The 18,106-nt window shown below is 45.5% G+C and overlaps 1 pseudogene; it reads left to right on the top strand.

Moving 5' to 3' along the window:
- LOC115476806 overlaps positions 1-18,106 on the top strand; it is a 638,208-nt pseudogene that overhangs the window by 546,021 nt on the left and 74,081 nt on the right.

The raw sequence follows: 18,106 nt of genomic DNA on the forward strand, positions 1-18,106 counted from the left end.
AACCAGGAAGTGCCACTGAATATCCCCTCTAACTATCACATCATTCAGCAATTAATGCCAGGGCATTCCAGGGGCAGAATTTGGGTGGAGCTGGGAGTCATGCAGGCACTGGTGATGTTCAGTTAGGGTTACCATATTTGGTCCCCCCAAAAAGAGGACACATGCCCCGCCCCTGCCCCACCACACCCCCACCCTGCCCCCTGTCACATATCACCCCACCCCTTTCACCCCCTGCCCCCCACACCCCCTAAGGGTGTCCCATCCCATAGTCCCCTCCCCTTACCTTACTCTACTGCCGTGGTGGTCTAGTGACCTCTTCGGGGCAGGAAAGAGCCCCCTCTTTCCTGCCCGGAGCGCTGCCCTGCATTCTCTCTCTTCCCCTTGCAATGCTGACGGTCCTGGTGTCAGGTTCTCAGGTTCAGAGCCCGCGGGGCCGGGCTCTGGAGCAAACGTGAGCCCTTGGGCTGCTGCCGAGGAGCGACAGCAGCAGGCAAAACCCACCAACCAACACTGGGTAAGCACACCGGCAGGGACTGCAGGCACTGCCCAGCGAACCGGAACACCTGGACTGGAATCCCCCGGACTGGAGGACACAGGACTGGAACACTGGACTGCAATCCCTCGGACTGGAACACACACCGGACCGGAACACACTGGACTGGTCCCCCGGACTGGAGGATACAGGACTGGAACATGGGACTGGAGCACACTGGACTGGTCCACACAGCTTCACCTGCACTTAGCTACTAAGCCCCCCAGAAGTTGAGCTCCTGGGTTCGAGTAGCCGACAGGACTTACTGGATACCGGATGACATAGGGACCAGGACTGGAAACAGAAGTGCTCCTAAACCTAAACTGATCTACTTGCTCCCAAGCCCTAAACCAGCAGGAGTGTTCCTAACAGTAAACTGACAAAAGGACTTCCTAAGCCCTATACTAAACAGGAGCTCCTAAGCCCTGCTCAAGAAAGGGACTTCCTAAGCCCTAAACTAACAGAGCAGGGTACTAAATACAAAGCTAACACAGGTGCTACTAAGCACCAAGCTACAAGCAGAGCTTTACACTAATAAGCTAAACACAAAACTAAACCAGCTACCTAAGCACTGCTCTAGCAAGCTAGATACAACTAACAAGGTGCTTCCTAAGCACTACTCTGGCAAGCAACCAGAAGAGCTCCTAGCACTAAAAGGGAAGACAGGGGAGCCACAAGGAGGGAAGCTAACACATAAGCCAAAAGTGCTTCTAAAGCACCAAACACCAACAGCAAAGACTGCAATGCTCCTAATAGCACAAACACCAGAAGTACTTCTAACAGCAAACTCTGCAGTGTTCCTAACAACACCAAACCCTGAAGTACTTCTATCAACAACAGAGCTTCCAAAGCCCTACACACAGCAATGCTACCAAAACCAAGAGGGAAAAGCAGGAAAGCTAAACACACAGTCACCAGTGCACACTGCACTAACACTAACCTGGCCCTTAGCAAAAGCAAGCAGGGAAACTAGACACAACGTCAGAAGTGCACACTGCACCACCCTACCTACAGCAAACACCACTATTGCAAAGGCCCTGAAGGAAACAACACCACTTCCTTATCAAGGCCCTCCCTGATGATGTCACACTCCCTAGACCTAGGCAAAAGCACACTGACCCAGAGAGGCCCAACCCACACCAATGCAAAACCGTGAAACACTTGAAGCCAGTACACCCAAAGAGTGTTAGAGCAACTCAGACTACACCCACAGCTGCATTGAAGAGAAACAATTAGAGCCCATGCTGCTGGAAGCTGCCAGCACAGAGAGACAGAGCCAGCTCAGAAAGGACAGAGAAAGAAACAGAAGCCAGCTAAGAAGCTGACTCCCAGGAAAGAGGTAAGTTTGAGAGGGGTTCAGACCCCAATCATAACACCTGGTGCCAATTCAAAATAGCCGCAGAGAACACACACACTTTGAGCTTAAGCCCACTCCAAAATTGTGGCACTGGTTGAATTGTTTTTCCTCTCTCCTTTTTCTTTCAGTTTTCTTCAATTGATTTCTCTGCTTCTCTGTCCAGATTTAATTCATTCTTACTATCCGGTTTAATTTCCCTCTTTCCATCCAGCATCTCCCTCTTTCTTTTCTTACCCTTCCATCCAGTGTTTTCCCTCTTTCTCACCATCCTTCCGGTGTCTCCCCCTCTTTTTCTCTGCATCCTTCCATCCAGTGTCTCCTCTCTTTCTCTCAGTATCCTTCCATCCAGCATCTTCCCTCTCTCTCCCTACCCTTCCATCCAGTGTCTTTTCTCTTTCTCTCCCCATCTTTCCATCTATCTATCCTCTCTCCCTATCCTTCCATCCAGTGTCTCCACCTCTTTCCCGTTCCTTCCATCCCGTGTCTCTCTTTCTCTACCCTTTTTCCATTCAGTGTGTTCCCTCTCTCCCCATCCTTCCAGTGTCTATCCTCTTTCTCTCTGCATCCTTCCATCCAACATCTCCCCTCTTTCTCTCCCTACCCTTCCATCCAGCATCTCCCCTCTTTCTTTCCCCATCCTTCCATCATCTCCCCTCTTTGTCTCCCCATCTTTCTACCTATCATCTTCTCTCTCTCCAGTCCTTTTCCGTCTGTGTCTCCTCTTTCTCTCTCCCTTTCCACACATCACCTCTCTCTCTCTTCCCCTCTTCCATCCAGTGTCCCCACTCTTCTATCTTTTTCCTCCCCTCTCTTCATTCAGCATCTCCTGCCTCTCTCTCCACACCCCATCCCCCTCCCCTCCCCTTCCCTTCTCCCTTACACGTCATCCTCTGTTTCCTGGCCACTGCTGCTTCTCCTGATGAGCAGCAGTGGCCGCAGGAAAACAACAAATAGTGAATGTGGTGCCGCAGCTGTGCAGGGCTGCAGTCTTCAGGCATGTGCTGTTGGCTCTGCCAGTCCTCTACCCCAGAATGGGAAGTTAACGTCACCGGAAGCAGGGGACTGGCAGAGGCGACAGCACATGCCTGAAGACTGCAGCCCTGCGCATCTGCGGAACCACATTCACTGTTTGTTGTTTTCCTAAGGCCACTGCTGCTCATCAGGAGAAGCAGCAATGGCCAGGAAACAGAAGATGACATATAAGGGGGAAGGGGAGGGGGTGTGGAAAGGCAGGAGATGCTGAATGGAGAGAGGGGAGGAAAAATATAGAAGAGTGGAGACACTGGATGGAAGAGGGGAAGAGAGAGAGAGGTGATGAGTGGAAAGACAGGGAGAGAAAGAGAGACCCAGATGTAAAAGGACTGGAGAGAGAGAAGATGCTGGGTAGAAAGCTGTTTGCTGTTTTGCCACCGCAGCTGCTCATCAAGAGAAGCAACAGTAGCAGGGGTGGCAGTGTCAGAGTTGCCAAGGGGTCCCGATTTTTGAGAGGGAGATTTTAGTACACACCCCCTAGCCACACCTAGTCTGTCATAGCTCCACCCACTCTTGATTGACTCTGCCCACTCTACCTTATGTCATCTTGAATTTCTTTTGATGTAGGCATAGGAGAAAAAAAAGATTCTAAATGCTCCCAGGTTTCAACCCAATTCATGTTTAATATGGGATAGAATTATATAAATAAGTAAATAAATAAATAGAAACTCTGAATGTTGAACACCTAATTCTCATAACATGATGTCTGTTTTAGAGGCTGTTTACCTTGAGCAAAAAAAAATCTCTGCACAAATATAACAGTGCTAGGGTGTCCCTATAGCCAGCTCCTCTAGATGATACACTGATTACACTTTCTAACAAATTACTGCTCTACCTATGAAAAGTTATTCCCTCATTGCACTTCCTCTGTACATCTGTATACTGTACAAGCCAGCAATGTTTGAAAATATAAGTGAGATAAATTTTAAAAAAATGCTACCAACAATATAAGGATGACAACGTGGATGCAGCAGCTCAGAGGTTACCATTTGCTTGCTTTATTGAAGGAGAAATAGAGACCAACCATTGGCTTCAACTTTTCATCCCGACAGTCTCCTTCCATAATGCAGCCTCTGCTCTGTACAGCAACCGCGACAAGGAAAAAAAAAAGCAAACGCAGGGCCGCAGCAGCCTTCAAGCATGCGCTGTCAGCTCTGCTGGCCCTCTGCCCCTGCTGACCTCAACTTCAAGTTCTGGGGGCAGAGGACCGGCAGAACTGACAGCGCTTACCTGAAGGCAGTGCTGCAGTTCTGTGTGTGCTTTTTGTTTGTTTTTCCACTGCTGCTGCATTGGGAGAAGCAGTGGTGGCAGCGGCGGTATGAAAAAATGATTACATCTCAGCAGGAGACTTTCCCGCTTTGGTAGAAGGGCGGGAGTCTCCCGCTGAATGTGGGAGACTTGTTAGGTCTGCAGTGTCTCAGCACTGAGCAGGAGAATTTCCCACTTTGGCTGGGGATGACCCACCAAAGCGGGTCTCACTTTCAATGCGGGAGACTTGGCAGGTCTGGGACAGCCCCCAAGGAACCCAGCAATGTTTGTTAACTGAGTATGTGACTATAAAACCCCCTCCTACAGATCTCTCACTTTTTCTCAGGTACAAAAAAAACAAAAACACTGAGAAATTCACCCTAGGGAGGTGTGAAGAGTACCACAAGTGCAAGCCAAAATCACAGAGCGATAGCAGTAACACAAATTGACTACCTAGTTAAGAGGTGCCAATGTCTTCCCTGAGGCTGTTTTCTGGGAGCTCAGGGTTCTGCTCAGCTGGGTCCAATCCATCAGCTCCTCTGCTTTCTTCTCTGGTTTCAGGCAAGACTTCTAAAAGAGAGCTAGCAGTAGGGTTATCATATTTTGTCCCCCCAAAAAGACACATGCCCCGCCCATACCACAACCCCACCCCGCCCATTCCACGCCCACCCCGCCTCTTCCACGCCCTCGCTCCTCCCCTGTCACATTTTCCCCTCCCCCCTGTCACACACCCCGTCACACACACCCTCCCCGTCACCCCCCTCCCCTTACCTTACTACTGCCCTGGTGGTCTAGTGACCTCTTCGGGGCAGGAAAGAGACACCTCTTTCCTGCCCGGAGCACTGCCCTGCATACATCCTTCCTGTTGCTGATCTCGGCGCCAATTCAAAATGGCTGCCGAGAGTTGAAGTCTAGCGAGGTCACTTCAACTCTTGGCGGCCATTTTGAATAGGCACCGAGATCAGCAACAGGAAGGATGCATGCAGGGAAGCGCTCCGGGCAGGAAAGAGGGGGTTCTTTCCTGCCCCGAAGGCGGAAGAGGTCACTAGACCACCAGGGCAGTAGTAAGTAAGGGAAGGGGAGGCTAGCAATCTGCTCATTTGTCCACCCACCAGCCTGCCAGTTTGTCCAGAAATCCGAACAAACGGGCAGATTGGCAAAACCCGCTCGGTTGCCCGGACATGTCCTCAAAAAGAGGACATGTCCGGGTAAATCCAGACATATGGTAACCCTAGCTAGCAGGAAGCTGGATGAAGCCCTGGGGCAGAATATATAATGATTATGTTCCCAGGGAAACTGACTGGCTCTTTTCTTCCCCTGAGGGCCTAGTCATCCAGACCAGCTTTTTGGTTCAACCTGCTTAGGAGTTGGCTTCCTCTTCCCCTCCAGACAGTGTGAGCATAGTTAGTTTCTACTGGGCTTATTAAAATGAGAAGGGGACTGGTAAGATTTCTGCTGCTAGTAAGTAGGAGATTTAAAGAGGCCCCCTATGAGTTTTTTTTAGGCGTTCTACCTGTTTCCTTGTCATAACATACAACCTTTATAGAATAGTGCTTAGAGTCAATTTTTTCCAATGTCATATTTTGAACGCCATTTATAGAATTCCCCTTTAACTGTATTATTGCTCACTAACACAGTAACTTAGTCCTAAATTTGCCTTCCTGCATGCAGTCACTCACAAATGGCTGCTTAAATCTAACTCTGTGTGGCTTATGTGGTTAGATTTCACTGGATATTGAGACACAACTTGAACCCATTTGACAGAGGTTATGAGTTAAATGAACTGGGTAATGTTTCTGTTCTGCAGCTCTTTGAAAATCTACCCACTTTTTGGTACTGAAACATGATGCTGTCAGAATTTTTTGGAAAAAGAATTTCAAAACGTTGATAGAAAATGTTATGATTCTGTGAATAGGAGTGTGTACTGTAATTGGTATATGTGAATGGAATGTATCGTTATATTGGATACCAGGGAGGGTCTATGGATTGGGGGAGATTTGGATGCTAGAATGTAAATTGCCTTGGGTTGCTTCAGAGAAGTGATGTATAAATAGGAATACATAAACAAAAAAAACACAAATTAATAAATTAATAATACACATGTTGCTGCTGTCCATCTTCCAACTTTAGTTCAAACTTCCTGATCAAAAGCTGTTTAGTATTGGAGCTATTTAGTGTATATTAGCAAACACAATGCCTCACTTTTACACTGGGTTACGACTCCATAGATATGTGGTAACCAATTGGATGTATCTATTAAATTAAGTACCTAATAATAATAAATACTTTAGTACTAAGTATATGGTTCATAATATATTAAAATAATCACATTTTGATTATCTTAAGAAAAGGTTGTCTCTGGATCTATATCTTGAAAGGATTCCTGAGCATCTATCTCATTATTACAGGTTGATGGGGAAATTTTCAATGTGCCAGCAACTGTACTTGATGGAAAGGTTTGGATCAACCAAGAAGGAAACAATATTGTCCTACAAACTGACTTTGGCATGAAAATCCTTTATGATACAGCACACTATGTTCTTCTTTCAGTCCCCAGCAACTACAAGGGTACACTGGGTGGCCTCTGTGGCAATTTCAATGATAATACTAAAGATGACTCAGACTATATGCTCCCTAGTGGCCAAGTTACGAAAAACATAGATGAATTTGGATCAGCTTGGAAGGTGCAGGTTATAAATGGAGCATGTACTGATGGCTGTGGTGACAAGTGCCCAGCCTGTGATAACTCCAAGTTGAATACCTACAAGGCCGGGTCATCATGTGGCATGATCACTAATCCAGCGGGACCCTTCAAAGACTGCCATACCAAAGTCAACCCTAACAAGTACTATGAAAATTGCATTTATGACTTGTGTGCCATGGAAGGGAAGGGAGACATCCTCTGTAAGAGCTTACAGGCGTATGCAGTTACATGCCAGGCTGCGGGAGCAAGCATTAAGACATGGAGAACATATTCATTCTGCCGTAAGTACATACACAACACAGAAGCTTCTTGGAAATGGAAAATGGTATAGTCTATCAATAAATGATCTGGCTGATGTTCAGCCGGCAGCAGTCAGCATTTCTTTTTAAATGCTGTTACCAGCTAAATTAGCCACGGATATTCAGTGTCAAGCTATGTCCAGGCACCAGCAATGAATTTCCGGGGCTAATTCACAGTGCCCTGGCCGCCAGTGCTTAAGTGGGTCCCTGCCGATATTCAGCCAGGACCAGCATAAAAGACTTCTGTGGGTCCTGGCTGAATATGCAGAGTCCCACATAAGATATACATTCTGTCCTCCTCCCCGTCCTGATCCCCCTCCTACCTCCAGAACACAAATAACCCTCACTACTGAAGATATAAGGTAGGGCCATGCCCCCCACCTCTATCAGCCCCCTCCTTCCCAGTCTACCTTACAGAATTCCTAGTGGTGCAATGGTGACTGGGCAAGAGTGATGTCCACTTGCTCCTAAACATGTTCAAAGTCACTAGAAAATGGCTGCCGTGACCTATAGCAACAGCCTCGCAGTACTTGAAGTACTTATGGGAATTATATCCATTCCAGGGTTGGGGGTGGAGAATCAGAATGGGATACCTGTTGCTACCCAACAGGTAATCGGATACCGGCCGATATTCAGAATGGTGCCTGGTTATGTTCACTGTATAAAGTTAGGATTGCCTTTTTTCTGTTCCAACTTTATGCAGGTTCCTAGCCACTTAGAGGGCTGACTATCACCACTAACTGAATAGGTGGCCACTCCACCCCTAACCTTGCCGGATAGGAGTTGACCATTAAGAGGCAATATTCAGCAGCACTGACTAGTTAAGTGCCGCTAAATATTTTTGCATAGCCCCAAACAAACGATTTAAACAGCCAGGAGCATCTCCTGGCTGTTTAAATTGCTTTGAATATCGGACCCAATGAGTTTAGGAGTAGAATGGTCCTGAGTTTGCATCCCCATTTCTTCCACCGACTCTCTATGATTTTGGACATGTCACTTCATCTTTGAATGCTCCAGTTAGAACTAACTCTGCTTCTATCTCACTGTGATTGACCTTTATAAAGTCACTTGCAGGCTTATTTTTGAAAGAGAAGGGTGCCCATCTTTCGACACAAATCGGGAGATGGGCATCCTTCTCCCAGGGTTGCCCAAATCGGCATAATCGAAAGCCAATTTTGAGCGTCCTCAACTGCTTTCCGTCACAGGGACGACCAAAGTTCATGGGGGCGTGTTGGAAGCATAGTGAAGGCAGGACTGGGGCGTGCTTAAAACATGGGCATCCTCAGCCAATAATGGAAAAAAGAAGGGTGTCCCTGACGAACACTTGGCCGACTTTAGTTGGTCCTTTTTTTTATGACCAAGCCACAAAAATGTGCCCTAAATGACCAGATGACCACCGGAGGGAATCGGGGATGATCTCCCCCTACTCCCCCAGTGGTCACTAACCCCCTCCCACCCTAAACAAATGTTTTTAATATTTTTTCCAGCCTCAATGCCAGCCTCAAATATACCCAGCTCCATGACAGCAGTATGCAGGTCCCTGGAGCAGTTTTAGTGGGTACTGCAGTGCACTTCAGGCAGGCGGACCCAGGCCCATCCCCCCTCCACCTGTTACACTTGTGGTTAATGTTGAGCTGTCCAAAAAAACCCAAAACCCACTGTACCCACATGTAGGTGCCCCCTTCACCCCTTAGGGCTATGATAATGGTGTCGAGTTGTGCGGAGTGGGTTTTGGGGGGCTCAGCACCCAAGGTAAGTGTGCTATGCACCTGGAAGCTATTTTTGTTTTATTTTTTAAGTGCCCCCTAGGGTACCCGGTTTGTGTCTTGGAATGTCAGGGGGGCCAGTGCACTACAAATGCTGGCTCCTCCCATGACCAAATGCCTTGCATTTCGCCGGGTTTGAGATTGCCGGGCCCGGTTTCCATTATGGCTGGAAAACGAAGCCGGCCATCTCATGTAAACCCGGCAATCCTGCTCTAAACCTGGCGAGCGATTTGGCTGGTGCCAAGCGTATTTTGAAAATACGCTTGGCTCCGCCCCCTCGCGGAGCCGGCCCCAAAGATGACCGGCCATCGATTTGGCCGGCGCCATTCGATTTTGACCCTCCATATCATCCTAATACAACGGCTCTCTGACCTCCATATTTCTAGTAGTGACTGCTCTTGGTTTTGATCTTGAAAACAGCACATTTTGAAACTCCTGTTTCAGATAATCTCTTTGCCTATGCCTCTAATCTCAGGGGTCCCCCAGGGTTTTATTCTGGGTCCTATATACTTTTCAACGTGTTACCTTGCTTCTCTAACCATGCTGTTCCAATCACTAGGCTTTTTTTTCTTTACAATGATATCCAACTTCTTTTTACTTTTGATACACACCTGATTTCTCAGTGACTATTTTTTTTCTCAGATAGGATTTCAGAATGGCTTACTGAGAATGAATTAAAATTAAATACAGATAAATCTGAAGCTATCATCTTTTCCTGGCATTCGTCATCCTTACCTCTGTTGATTTCAATGGTATATAGTTTTCCATAAAATACTCAGTAAAGATTCTACAGACCTCTAATGTCATCAAGAAAAGAAATGTGTATTTTCCCATTAAAACAAATGCAATCAGTTTGATCTGTCCTTGATCTTTTATCATTACCTTGATAGTCTCTCAATTGGACTATTGTAACTCTTTGTATTAGCGCTTAACTGTTTCTCAGTTATGAAGACTCCAAATGATTTGAAATTATATCCATTAAGCTGTTCTTTGAAAAAAACAAAAAGAAATTTGATCAGGTCACTCCTCTTCTTAAGGCTAAGAATTGGCTACCAGTAACATAACGGATTCTGTTCAAGATATGTACCTTTACCACGTTCATTATATTGGTCTACTTCTGTTTTAGTTTGTTAATACCTTACATGCCACAGAGAATGCTTCGTTTCTCCCAACATAATCTTCTGACAATCCCTTTCCGTTCTTAAAATTAGATTAGCTGCATCTGAAATTCAAACTTCAGTGTATTGGCTCCAGCTTGATGGAACACTTTCTTCCTGATATCAGAACTGAACCTCTTTTAAGAAGTTCAGATCCTACTCTAAAGCCTATGATTTTGGTCAGGCATCTCCTCAGGAGTAAGTGAGGATATCACTTCCTCTTAAGGTGACCTTGTTCATGGGTGAGCTGCAGCACAGTCTTGAACCTTTCATGTTCCACCTTCACATCTACTGTATCCTTTGGTTTAGGAATTATTAAATTGTAAATTTAGTTCCTCTTGTCTAGTGTTTCTACTACTACTATTTAGCATTTTTATAGCGCTACAAAGCGTACACAGCACTGCACGCTTTTATCCTTGTTTAGTTACTTTCTCTGACTGTAACTTGTAATTTATAAATCAGCCAGATTTTGTATCTAATGATTTGCAGTTTATTAAATAAATCTCTCTATATAAAACGCACCTCCAACATTCTAATGAAGCCTCACTTTCCCAACGTTCTAAAGTGAGGCGGCAGAGACCACTTTTTGAACATCAGTGTTTGCCCCGCCCACGCGCTGCTGATTGGCTGTGCCTCAGGTGATGCACACAAAGTACGATTCCACCTCCCAAACACTCACATGGACTTAGAAACCACCAAGCCTTTGAATGGGACCGGTGCTGCAGAGGAGCAGGAGTGGGACAGCGAAGAAAATGCAGCGGCATTCAGGAAAAAAAAAACAAACACACATGAGTCCCACCCCTTCCAGAGGAGGGGGTAGCTACCAGCACGGGGACCAACCGCGAGGAAAGCGCGGACGAAGAACGCCACTAAACAACCACTACATCGCGGACCTTACTCTGCAAGCTGTTCATGCGGTGAGTCTCCAAGCCGGCGTTCAGTGCCTACAACAGAGACTTCCAAACAAATGCGCCCTCAGCCCCGCCCCCCCCTACAGAATGCCACCCACATTCCACACTAAAACCAAACCAACCCCCCCCCCCCCAAAAAAAAAAACACCCAAACGGAAACCTCTGGCGCCCAACCCCCCCTAAAAAAAACGGATCACAGCCCACCTGAGTGCCCAGCTGAAATCAGTGCCTACAAGGAGACCTCCAGACACATGCGCCCTCAGCCCCGTCCCCCCTACAGAACACCACCCACATTCCACACTCAAAAAAACCCCATATCTACCCCTACTGCCTGCCTGCAACGGATCCCTCTGGTTTCAACAAAAATACAAGTGCCTACAAATACCACATCAGAGTGCCCTGCTGAATTAAGATTACTGTATCACACTCACACGCAGAGAATCACCCCCTACCAGCCACAAAAAACCCCCACATCTAATATGGACAATCAGCATCACTCACTAACACACATACATACAACCAAACTGCCCACCACCCAAAATGCCACACACTGCCATGGACAGACAACATCTTGCTTTCACACTCATACACACACACTCCCTCCCCCAACCCCCTTAATACAAAAACTGAAACAGTAAAAACCTACATCTCTCTCTTACAAACACCCACAGACTCCCATAATCCCCCCCCAAAACACAAACACTCATACAGAACAACCCTACCCCACAAACACCCCCCCACAAAATGGCACACACACCCACAGACACCCACAACCCCCCTCAAAACCACAAACACTCATACAGAACAACGCTACCCTACCTCACAAACACCCCTCCCCCCCCAAAAAAAAATAGCATACACCCATAGACCCCCACAACCCCCCCTCAAAACCACAAACACTTTACAACTTAAAAAAAAAACTCTTTTCCTTTTTAAAAAAAAATATATCCCTTAATATCAAACAGAAAAAGAAAACAAAAAAAAACAACAACACATGCTAGCGCCCATTTCATTTGTTTTGGAAACGGGCCTTTTTTACTAGTATTAAATAAAAAGAAGAACCTAGCTAAGGAGACACACAACTTCAGTTTTCCCTAAGGCAATGCTTTTAAAGAATATCTCCTAGAAGAAGAAATGAATGTTCTATAGAGTAGTAACAGACTTTTTTAAGAACATAAGAATAGCCATACTGGGTCAGACCAATGGTCCATCTATCCCAGTATCCTGTTTCCAACAGTGGCCAATCCAGGTCACAAGTACCTGGAAGAAACCCAGATAGTAGCAACATTTCATGCTTCTGATCCCAAAGCAAGCAGTGGCTTCCCCCATGTCTATCTCAATAGCAGACCATAGACTTTTCCTCCAGTAACTTGTCCAAACCTATTTTAAATCCAGATACCCTAACTGCTGTTACCACATCCTCTGGCAATCAGTTCCAGAGCTTAACTATTCTTTGAGTGAAAAAAATATTTCTTCCTATTTATTTTTGAAGTATTTCCATGTAATTTAATTGAGTATCCCTGGTTTTTATATTTTTTGAAAGAGTGAAAAATCAATTCACTTTCACCCGTTCTACACCACTCAGGATTTTGTAGACCTCAATCTTATCCCCGCACAACCTTCTCTTTTCCAAGCTGAAGAACCCTAACCTTATTAGCCTTCCCTCATATGAGAGAATTTACATTCTCTTTATCATTTCTGTCACTCTTCTTTGAACCTTTTTAAATTCCACTATATCTTTTTAGAGAGATGGCAACCAAAATTGCATGCAATACTCGAGTCAGGTCATACCATGGAACAATATAGAGGCATGACAATATTCTTGGTCTTATTTACCATCTTTTTCCTAATTATTCCTAACATCCTGTTTATCTTTTTGGCTGCTGCCGCACACTGGGCAGAAGATTTCAGCATATTGTCTACTATCCGCCTTATTTTTGAAAGAGAAAGACGCCCGTATTTTGACCCAAATCGGGAGATGGGCGTCTTTCTCCCGTGGGCGCCCAAATCGGTATAATCGAAAGCCGATTTTGGGCGTCTTCAACTGCAATCTGTTGTGGAAATGGCCAAAGTTGACAGGGGCGTGTCAGAGGCGTGGTGAAGGCGGGACTGGGGCGTGTTTATCGGCCGAGGAGAGATGGCCGTCCTCGGCCGATAATCGAAAAAAGAAAGGCGTTTTTAGCGTGAATTTGGATCATTTTTGGACCCTTTTTTTTTTCACGAACAAGTCCCAAAAAAGTGCCCTAAATGACCAGATGACCACCGGAGGGAATCGGAGACGACCAGCCCTGACTCCCCCAGTGGTCACTAACCCCCTCCCACCCAAAAAAAAACAACTTTAACAACTTTTTTTTCCAGCCTGTATGCCAGCCTCAAATGTCATACCCAGCTCCATGACAGCAGTATGCAGGTCCCTGGAGCAGTTGTTAGTGGGTGCAGTGGACTTCAGCCAGGTGGACCCAGGCCCATCCCCCCCTACCTGTTACACTTGTGGTGGTAAATGGGAACCCTCCAAACCGCCCCCAAAACCCACTGTACCCACATCTAGGTGCCCCCCTTCAGCCATAAGTGCTATGGTAATGGTGTAGAGTTGTGGGGAGTGGGTTTTGCGGGGGATTTGGGGGGCTCAGCACCCAAGGGAAGGGAGCTATGGACTTCAGAGGTAGTTAACCTTTTTTTTTAATTGTTACAAGTGCCCCCTAGGGTACCCGGTTGGTGTCCTGGCATGTGAGGGGGACCAATGCACTACGAATCCTGGCCCCTCCCATGACCCAATGCCTTGGATTTGTTCATTTTTGAGCTGGGCGCCTTCGGTTGCCATTATCGCTGAAAAATGAAACCGCCCAGCTCAAATCCGCACAAATCCGATGCATTTGGCTGGCACAAACCGTATTATTGGAAAAAAGATGGACACCCATTTTTTTCCAAAATATGGTTTGTCCCGCCCCTTCACGTACCCGTTCTCGGAAATAGACGCCCATGGAGATGGGCGTTCGCGTTCGATTATGCCCCTCCACGCCACCTAGATCTTTTTCTTGAGTGCTGACTACTAAGGTGGATCCTAGCATCAGGTAACTATGACTTTGATTATTCTTCCCAATATGCATCACTTTGTATTTGTGCACATTAAATTTCATCTGCCATATGAATGCCCAGTCTTACAATTTCCCAAAGTCTTCCTGTAATTTTTCACAGTCTGCATATGTTTTGACAACTTTGAATAGTTTTGTGTTATCTGCAGATTTAATCACCTCAATTGTTCTGATTTCCAGATCATTTATAAATATGTTAAATAGCACTGGTCCTAGTACAGATACCTGTGGCACTCCACTATTCACCCTCCTCTGTTGATAGAAATGGTCATTTAACCCTACCTTCTGTTTTTCTTTCCCAGTAACCAATACCTAATCCACAAAAGAACATTGCCTCCTATCCCATGACTTTTTAATTTTCTCAGGAGTCTCTCTTGAGGAACTTTGTCAAAAGCTTTCTGAAAATGTAGATACACTACACCAACTGGCTCACCTTTATCCACATGTTTATTCTTGCCTTTAAAGAAATGAAGCACATTGGTGAGGCAAGACTTCCCTTGGCTGAATCCATATTGACTCTGTCTCTAATGAGTCTATTGTCTATGTGTTTCATAACTTTATAACAGTTTCCACTATCTGGCCCGGCACTGAAGTCAGGCTTACCAGTCTGTAATTTCCTGGATCTCCCCTGGAACCCATTTTAAAAATTGACATTACATTTTCCACACTCCAATCTTCAGGTACTACAGACAATTTTAAAGAGAGATTACTAACAGCAAATCAGCAATTTAATGATTGAGTTCTTCCATACCCCTTGGGTATATACCATCTGGTACAGGTGATTTATTATTCTTTAACGTGTTGATTTGGCTCAGATTTCTTTTAGTTACTCCACATCGTCACCATTGAAAACCATTTCTGGTACATGTAGATCTCTTATATTTTCTTCTGTTAAGACCGAAGCAATGAATTCATTCAGTCTCTCTGTTATGGCCTTGTCCTCCCCGAGTGCTCCTTTTGCTCCTTCATGGTCTAATGGTCCCACGGACTTCCTCATAGACTTTCTGCTTCTGATGTACCTGAAAAAGTTGTTACTGTGAGTTTTTGCCTCTGTGACAAGTTTCTTTTCATATTGTCTTATAGTCTTCTTTATCAATGCTTTGCCTCTAGCTTGCCAGTGCTTATGTTGCATCTTATTTTCTTCATTCAAATCCTTTATCCATTCTTTGAAGGATGTTATTTTGGCTCTAATAGCCTCTTTCACTTCACCTTTTTTATCATGCTGGCTGTCGTTTGCTCTTTTTTCCACCTTTGTTAACATGTGGAATACATCTGGTCTGGGCTTCCACAATGGTATATTTAAACACCATCCATGCTTGATTTAAAGTTCTAACCTTTTCAGATGATCCTTTTAGCTTCTTTTTAACCATTTTCCTCATTTTATCATAGTTGCTCTATTGAAAATTAAATGCTGCTACAGTAGATTTCCTTAGTGACTTCACTCCAGATATCAGCTCAAATTTGATCATGTTCTGATTCCTGTTTCCCAGCAGACCCAACACCATTACCTCTCGGTACTTTGCCCTGAATTCCACTAAAGACTAGGTCTAAAATAGCTCCCCCTCTTGTTGGTTCATGGACCAGCTGCTCCAAGAAGTAGTCATTTATTATGTCTAGGAATTTTACCACTCTAGCACTCCTTGGTGTAGCATTTATTCAGTCAGTATTGGGGTAATTACAATTCATCTAATATTATACTGTTGCCCAATTTGCCAGCTTTCCTAATTTCTGTAAACATTTCTTCATCAGTCTGTTCATTCTATCCTGGCGGATGGTAGTACAGATCTACCAGTCCGCTCCTTCCCTTCACACATGAAAATTTGGATTCCACGTTGCTATCTGTTTCATGTAGAATGTTTATTTTCTTTGAGTTAATTCCCTCTTTAACATATAGCGTAAACTGCCCCCCCCAATTTGATCCTCTCTATCATTGTGATATAATTTGTACCCTGATAACACACAGGCTTATTTTCGAAAGTGATCGCCGGCCATCTTCCGACATAAATCGGGAGATGGCTGGCGATCTCTCAAAAGCGGCGAAATTGGTATAATCGAAAGCGGCTTTTTTGACAACATTGCCGCTTTCCCGTCGCCGAGCCAGCGAAAGTTCAAGGGGGCGTGTCGGCGGCATAGCGAAGGTAGGACATGGGCGGGCATGGGCGTGGCTACCAGATGGCCGGCTTTCGCGGATAATGGAAAAAAAAGCGGCGTTAAGCAGTATTTTGCCGGGTTTACTTGGTCCTTTTATTTTAACAACCAAGCCTCAAAAAGGTACCCCAACTCACTAGATGACCACCGGAGGGAATGGGGAATGACCTCCCCATACTCCCCCAGTGGTCACCAACCCCCTCCCACACTAAAAAAATAAAAATAAAAACCTTTTTTACCAGCCTGTATGCCAGCCTCAAATGTCATACCCAGCTCCCTGACAGCAGTATGCAAGTCCCTGGAGCAATTTTTAATGGGTGCAGTGCACTTCAGGCAGGCAGACCCAGGCCCATCCCCCCCTACCTGTTACACTTGTGGTGGTAAGTGTTGAGCCCTCCAAACCCCCCCAAAACCCACTGTACCCACATGTAGGTGCCCCCTTCACCCATAAGGACTATGGTAGTGGTGTAGAGTTGTGGGGAGTGGGTTTTGGGGGGGATTTGGGGGGCTCAGCACCCAAGGTAAGGGAGCTATGCACCTTGGAGGTATTTGTATATTTTTAAAAAAATGTTAGAAGTGCCCCCTAGGGTGCCTGGTTGGTGTCCTGGCATGTCAGGGGGACCAGTGAACTACAAATGCTGGCTCCTCCCACGACCAAATGCCTTGGATTTTGCAGGGTTTGAGATCGCCGGCATTTTTTTACATTATCGCTGAAAAACAAAACCGGTCATTTCAAACCTGGCAAACTCTGGCATTTGGCCAGGCTAAACCGTATTATAAAAAAAAAAGATGGCCGGCCATCTTTTTCGATAATACGGTTCCGGCCAGCTGTTGCGCCGCCGCCAAAATAGATCGCCGGCGATCTATTTCGCCGGCGACATTCGATTATGCCCCTTACAGTGTCCCATTGATTCTCCTCTTTCTACCAGTTCTCTGAGATGCCTATTATATCTACCTCTTCATTTAATGCTATATAATACTCCCATCTTATTTTTTAAGCTTCTAGCATTTGTATACAGACACTTCAAATTGTGTTTTTTCCTTGCATCTACAAGCTGCTTAGAAGTTAATGTGGATAGTTTGCTTCCTTTAATTTGTTCTCCCCTTAAATACTCCTGGGTTTCTTTCACCATTATTGAAATCTCTCTATTGGGATTCCCTAAATATCCTGTTTCAGTGGTATCCTTCAAAGGTACTCCACACTGAACCATGCACTCCTGGGCAACTGTTGCCCTCCCCCACCCCCATTTTAGTGTAAAGCTGTTCTATCTCCTTTTAAATGTTAGTGCTAATATCCTGGTTCCATTCCAGATAAGGTGTAACATAGTAACATAGTAACATAGTAGATGACGGCAGAAAAAAGACCTGCACGGTCCATCCAGTCTGCCCAACAAGATAACTCATATTTGCTACTTTTTGTGTATACCCTACTTTGATTTGTACCTGTGCTTTTCAGGGCACAGACTGTATAAGTCTGCCCAGCACTATCCCCGCCTCCCAACCACCAGCCCCGCCTCCTGATCTTGACTAAGCTCCTGAGGATCCATTCCTTTGGCACAGGATTCTTTTATGCTTATCCCACGCATGTTTGAATTCCGTTACCATTTTCATTTCCACCATCTCCCGCGGGAGGGCATTCCAAGCATCCACCACTCTCTCCGTGAAAAAATACTTCCTGACATTTTTCTTGAGTCTGCCCCCCTTCAATCTCATTTCATGTCCTCTCGTTCTACCATCTTTCCATCTCCAGAAAAGGTTAATTTGCGGATTAATACCTTTCAAATATTTGAACGTCTGTATCATATCACCCCTGTTTCTCCTTTCCTCCAGAGAATACATGTTTAGTTCAGCAAGTCTCTC

Source organism: Microcaecilia unicolor, chromosome 8 (assembly GCF_901765095.1).
Source record: "Microcaecilia unicolor chromosome 8, aMicUni1.1, whole genome shotgun sequence".
In the NCBI taxonomy this organism is placed as follows: domain Eukaryota; kingdom Metazoa; phylum Chordata; class Amphibia; order Gymnophiona; family Siphonopidae; genus Microcaecilia; species Microcaecilia unicolor.